This window comes from Taeniopygia guttata, chromosome W (genome assembly GCF_048771995.1).
Source record: "Taeniopygia guttata chromosome W, bTaeGut7.mat, whole genome shotgun sequence".
NCBI classification, from domain to species: domain Eukaryota; kingdom Metazoa; phylum Chordata; class Aves; order Passeriformes; family Estrildidae; genus Taeniopygia; species Taeniopygia guttata.
In genome coordinates this window covers 14383686-14390059 of record NC_133064.1, presented here as the reverse complement: position 1 = coordinate 14390059, position 6374 = coordinate 14383686, and the positions used below count along the sequence as shown (strand labels likewise).

The following is a 6374-nucleotide window of genomic DNA, read 5'->3' as shown; positions in this document are numbered from 1 at the left end:
GACAGGCTCTGTGTTGCCAGGGACAGCCGGGCAGTACCTGAGGGGGAGGAAGGAAGAGCTCCATCTAATCTGTCAGGGTGAATGAGGGCAGCGGGCTGCCAGCAAGGGCTGGCTGGGGAGCTGCGAGCCCTGCCCCAGCTGCGGAGGGCTCTGCTCCCTGTGCGGACCAGGGGCGGCGTGGGCAGAGCACACAGAGGTTTCAGGGCACCTGGGGGATTCATGGCCAGCAGCTTCGGGCTGATCCAGCTGGTCCCTGCTCCCTGCTGGCCATGGCCAGAGCCAGCTGGGATGGCCCTGGCACAGAGTCCCCTCGGGTCCCCTCAGATGTGGGAACTGACCATGGCTCTGTTCCTCTCTCTTTCAGCCTTTGAAGGCATGGCCAATGACATCAGTGTCGCCGTCGCAAGCCTGGCAATTCAAACACTGTACGTCCTCCAGGGAATAGAGAGAGCTCGATATTCCATCTTTGACAACCTGCATGATCGGCTCTGCAGGGCATGGAGGAGACGGCCTCGTCTGTCGGGGCTCAGGTGGCTGCACTGCTGGAGCTCTGCAGAGAACTAACCCCAGAGGCTCTGTCTGCTGGGGCCACCTGAGCTAGCAGTAATGTTTCATTTATTCAAGATTGTTCTTTCCATCTTTTTGTTTTTCTTTAGCATATAAATATAGGATGTATTGCAATAGACAGACTCCCAGGATCTTCCTTTTGCTCCCCAGGCTCTGCAGGGCCTAGGGGAAGAGGGCGAAAAGGGTTCCTGGGCCCAGCAAGCGTCCCAGGCATTCAGTGTTGCAGGGAAAATGGCCAGAAGCCCCTTGGCCTTTTGTGGTTCTGCTGAAGCCTTTGTGCTGCCCACAGAGCAGATGGGCAGGGGCTGGAGCTGTGGGGATCTCTGTGAGACTGGTGCCTGGAGATGGCCACAAGCCCTGTCCCAGGCAGGAAGCGCCATCTGTGTCCTCCTGCCCGTGTGTTGCTGGCTGGATTGCTGAGGGCTCCCAGGTGCCTCTTGATGGGGCTCCTCTGGAGCTCCTGTGGGGCTGCAGCGCTGCTGTCAGGCAGGTTGGCCGGGCTGGGGGAGACCCTGAGGGAACAGGGCCACGAAGGGATGAGGGGCTGCAGAAGCCCTGACAGGAAAAGGCAGTGGAAAGGCATGGGGGGGACATGTGAGGGAGTGGGTAACATTGGCTCGGGGAGGAAAGTGGGTTGGAGCCAAAGGGACCACTCACCCCGATGTTTGTGTGGCAAACAGAGCACGTTTATTCTCAAGCCCTTCCTTCTAAAGGGCCTTTGAAAAACCCAGTCTGGATAATTTCACTGGTTTGATCTCTGTGCCCCTTCAGATTCTGGCCTGTGGAATGCCTGCAGCCTTGGGAGAGATGTGATGGGCCAGACCCCTGTCAGTCAAACCAGGGCTGGTACATTCACCCCATACAAGCTAGCCTGCAGGGTGACACACGGCAACAGAGTGTGAGGCACAGCTCCGGATGCTCCCCGTGAACCTCAGCTCTGGGACCACTGTCTGCCCCAAGCTTCAGGGGCTGCAGTGGGACCCCGGCTGGGCTCTGCCCTGGGACCATCCTGCAGGGACAGCTGCAAACAGGGAGCATTCCCTGCCACAAAGAGCCAAGCCAGGGCTGCAGGGCAGCTGCTCGGGCCCCAACTGCACTGTTGTGTGCTGTGCTCTGGGGCTAGGGCTCCCCGCAGAGGGGACTGCACTGGTGTGCCAGAGGAGACAGAAAAGCTGCAGCTTCAGCCTAACTGAGGTGGGTGCATGGGCTGGGAAGAGTGGGGAGGCTCAAGGGGATTCACAGAGCTCATCCTACTGCAAGAATGGGGAAAAGGGAGTGGGAACTCAGCAGTGAGGAGAGCTGGGGGCTGGAAAGCAGCTCTGAATGACACTAAAATCCCACTGGGCCTCTTGAGCCATTGCTGCTCCTCAGCCAGTGACAGGATGAGTCCCTAAGCCTGGGGCTCGGCCTTCCTCATGGCGAGAGGCACCAAGGAAGGCAAAAGTGTGATGGAGACTGGAATGAGCTTGGAACTCACTGGGGGAAAAGAGGGAGCATTTGGGAAGTTAAAGGGAGGTGGGGGAGAGAATAGTTGAGAGAAGGGCTGAGCTACTGCTTGAGCAAGCTGCAAAAAGTCATTTGGGGTCATCCCAGACTGATTTCATTTCAGAAGCTATTGAACAAGTTTATTTTTTGGGTGGTGGCATGTTTTCTCTTGGAGGTGTACACTCTGCAAACTTGAGCTGTGTTGCTGAAATGCTCAAGCAAGTCTGTGCTGCAGGTCACCCCATTTCTCCTTTGGCTGATTGCGACCCAGTGCTGAGCTCCAGCAGAGCCCTGGCAGAGCCCAGAGAAGCCTCAGCACCTGCAGAGCCCGGCTGCAAGGAGAGAAACCAGAAAGCGCCCGTCAGCTGAAGGCTCCTGTCCCCTTATCCCAGCCACCCACTCTGCCCAGGCCATGCTGGCCGTGCCCAGAGCTGTGCCCAGAGCTGCCCATCACTGCTGCCTTTGGGAGCAGAGCAGGAGGGCAGGACATGTGCCCAGCCTGCAGCCAGCCACGGCACATCCAGCCTTCAGCAGCTGCCCAGAGCAGGACGCTCCTGTGCTTGCTGCCATCTCCCCAAAGCTCTGATCCCACCATCCCCAGCAGACAGGACCCACCTCACGCCATCCACCGCTGGAAGAAAAGCTGGTCCCAAACAATGCCCTCAGCCTTCTCCAAGGGCACGGCCCATCCACGCTGCAGCTGCTTCCAAGCTCTTCCTGATCCAGACTGGACCCCATCTGGAACGCTTCCTCTAGAAAAACAAACATCAAATTATTGAAAATAGATTACAGACAAAAAGGGGAACAAGAAAAAAGGTCAAAGATCTTATCTCTGTCAGGGCCTTAAGGAAGGCCCAACCCCTGCATGCCCAGGAAAAACCCACCATGGGTGAGGGAAGCCCAGGCTTTCTCCCTTCCCCCTGCACCGCCCCCATGGTGATCCCAAAGCAAACAAGGGCAGTGGAGCAGCCCAAGCCCTTCCTTGCCTACAAAGCAAAGCAGCCCCTGCACAGGGTCTGGAGTCCCACCTCTGCTCCCATCATGGGGGTTTGTTTGTGTTGGGCTGGCTGCCCCAGCCCAGCCCCAGCCCGGGGCACGGTGGGTGCTGGGGGCTGTTGGCAGGGCCAGGAGCCCACTCCCATTTTGTACCCACCCCAGCCCATGCCCCCAGCCCTGCCAAAAGCAGCCTGGCAGCCGACTGAAGGATCAGCTGCATCCGCCCCAGCAAAGGGGAAACCTTTGGTTCCCAGCCAGGCTGAGCAATGCCCAAATCTGGGAGCATCCTGCAGTGTGTGGACTCATCTGCAAATTCCCTGTGGAGCCTGGCTTTAGAGAAGGTGTCAGAATCAAAGTCCATCATTGTCAGCCTGCCAGAGACCAGGTGGAGCAAGAGGTTGTCATCCTTGATTGTGGAATTGTGTTATTGCACTTGATGTTGTCCTCGCTGTCCCCAGCAGCAGCAGCCTCACCTGGTACAGCTTCTCCAGGGGCTCCTTCTCCTTCCCTGGGGCCAGACCAGGCTGTCAGGGTTCTGCCCAGGGCCCCAGCCATCCATGAACCATGGCAAGCAAAACCAGGGGGGATGGTGGCCACCAGTGCTTGCCACACCAGGTCTCCAGCTCAGCTCCAGCCCAAGAGCTGCATGTTCCCTTCTGCTGGCACCTACTCAGAGCTACAGGCAGGACAAAACCTGTCTGGTTGGCTTTGCCACTGATTGCCAAGAGATGTGTGGAGCTGTTACCTGCCAGGCCCTTGGATCCAACTGTGCACATGGATCTCTCCCATCTTCTAGGGCAGAGGAACACCTTGCACCCAAGGATCACAGAAAAGCTCTTCTAAGTACGGCCTGTCCAAGGGCTGCATGGACAAACACCTCTTAATGACATTCTGGCACTGTCGGGAGAGAAACCAGAAATCACCAGTCATTTGGAGAAGTTGACCCCTGTTCCTGTGCCCAGACCATGCTGGGTGTGCCCAGAGCTGGGCCTAAACTTCCCCATGGATTCTCTGTTTGGAGGAGAGCAGGAGAGCAGGACATGTGCCACCTCCTCAGCCGCTGCCAGAGTGGGATGCTCACGAGGTGCTGCTGTCTCCCTGCACTGGTATTCCCCCTGTGCCCAGAGATGAGGATCCACCGTGAGAGAGCTGTCGTGGGAACAAGATCTGCCACCAGATATCTCCTGGTCCCTCCTGAACAGGTGCTTCCCCCTGACCAGGTGGTGCAGCAGGAGGCCCAGGGACCAGATTGTCGCTGCCTCGCCGTGGTAGTGTTGGTGGTGGATCCACTCTGGGGGGCTGTAGGACAAGGTTCCTGTGGAACACAGACAGAGTTCATCAGGGGGATGCTGCTGCTCCCAGAGCCTGGCCCCAGCACCCCTGGGCATGTGGGGGCTGCCCCAGTGGCACACGGGGTGACCGCTGCCCTCTCGCCAGCACCTGGGACTTGTGTACAGACTCGGGGCTGGAAAAGAAGCCACTGGTGCGGGAAGAGGGCAGCAGAAGCCCTGGGAAGGCGCAACCATAAGACACAAAAGAAAAACTCACCCAGTGGTGGAGAAAACCCCCTCTCCTCCCTGCTTGCATGGCCCCAAAAAATGTTAATAAGCCAAGGCAAACAAGGGGAGCAGAGCAGTCCAAGCCCTTCCTCGCCTGCACACCAAACCATCTGGGGCACGGGGTCAAGACCCCCCTCTCTGCTACCCCCATCGGGATTTTTGTCGGGCTGGCTGCCCCAGCTCCAGCCCCAGCCCAGGGCACAGTGGGTGGTGAAGGCTGTCGGCAGGGATGGGAGTTGGCCCCCCTCACACCCCCACCCAAATCAACCTGGCTCCAGCATTAATCCCATCCCGGCTGCAATAGGGGAAGAAGCCCCAGTGCTGCACCCCGGCTGGGCCATGAGATGCCCAGGAGCATCCCCTGGCAGGGCTCACCTGCAAACTGTGTGTAGGCTGTGTCTTGGAAGAAAGTGCCACAGCCAAAGTTGATCAGTTTCAGCTGCCCGGTGGCCAGGTCGAGAAGGATGTTCCCTGGTTTGATGTCCCTGTGCAGGACCCCGCAGCTGGTGCAGCGCCACACGGCCTCCAGCACCTGGCAGAACAGCCCCCGTGCCTTCTCCTCCGGCAGGAACCCTCGCTCTGCCAGGGAACCCAACAGGTCCTGGCACCGCTCCAGATGCTCCAGCACCAGCACAAAGCTGTTGGGGAGCTGAAGACACTCCAGGAGCTGAATGACACCAGCACAGCCAGAGGAGACCTTGTCCAGCAGCACGATCTCCAGGGGTGCGCTGGTGCCGTCGGGCTGCAGGAGGACCATGATGCCGTCAGTGGGGCTGACGCCGTGCCAGGGGGTTGGGAACACGTCAGCCAGCCCGGGATGCTCTGCGCCCTGCGCTGGCCCCATGCCCGCTCTCCCTCAGGCGTCCTGGCAGCTCCCACCCTGCCGGGCCCCGGCTCATCCCCGCCCGGCACGGCCCGGCTTCTGCCGCTGGCCCTACTCACTCACCAGCTCGCCCCAGTGCCGGACGCGGTTCCGTGGCACCCTTTTGATGGCCACCTGTGAGCCAAGGGCAGCAGCGGCCGCGCCGCGTGTATCCTCCGCGGGGCCCGGGAGGAGCCGGGGCCGGGCTGGGACCGGAGCCCACGGCGGGACCGAGGCCGGGCTCGGGCCAGGCGGAGCCAAAGGGCGGCGATGCCGCCCCAGCCCCGGGCACTGATGCCCGCCCGGCAGCAGCACCGCCAGCATGGCCAGAGCCGGGCGGAGGCGAGACCGCGGCGGGACGGCCGGGGCAGGGACGGGGCAGCCCTGCCCGGGGCCGGGGGCTGGCCGGGGGCATGGCCCGGCCTGGCATGGGGGAGAGGGAGACCGGGAGAGGAGGGGACAGCGGGAAAGGGAGAGCGGGAGAGGGTGCGGGACAGCGGGAGAGGGAGAGGAGGCGCAAGAGAGAATTGATAGAATAGCTGCTTTGGCTGCTTTGGCTGCTTTCGCTGCTTTCGCTGCTTTCACAGCCGCTGCTTTTGCTGCCACTGCTGCCGCTGCAGCTGAAGCTCCGTGTCCGTGTGTCCCCGTGTTGCTGTGTCTCCGTGTCCGTGTTTCTGCTGCCCGCTCTCCCCCGTGCCCAGCCCCGTGCTCCCCGGGGCAGCCCCTGAGCCTGTCCAAACACGGGAACTTTGCCGTGTTCAGCCCAGACCCAGAGTCTGGACCCCTGCCCAGGGGCACAGGAATCCCCTCAGTCACTGCTGTGCGTTGCCCCTGCTGAGGGTCAAACACTATCGGAGCGCATTCCCTGAACGCTGAATTTATACGTGACCCAAGAAGTGCACTTA

The 6374-nt window shown here is 60.5% G+C and overlaps 1 pseudogene; it reads right to left on the bottom strand.

Moving 5' to 3' along the window:
* Window positions 1-3789: 3789 nt before the first annotated feature.
* LOC140682052 (serine/threonine-protein kinase pim-1-like) lies at window positions 3790-5793 on the bottom strand (annotated as a pseudogene).
* Between the last annotated feature and the right edge of the window lie 581 nt (window positions 5794-6374).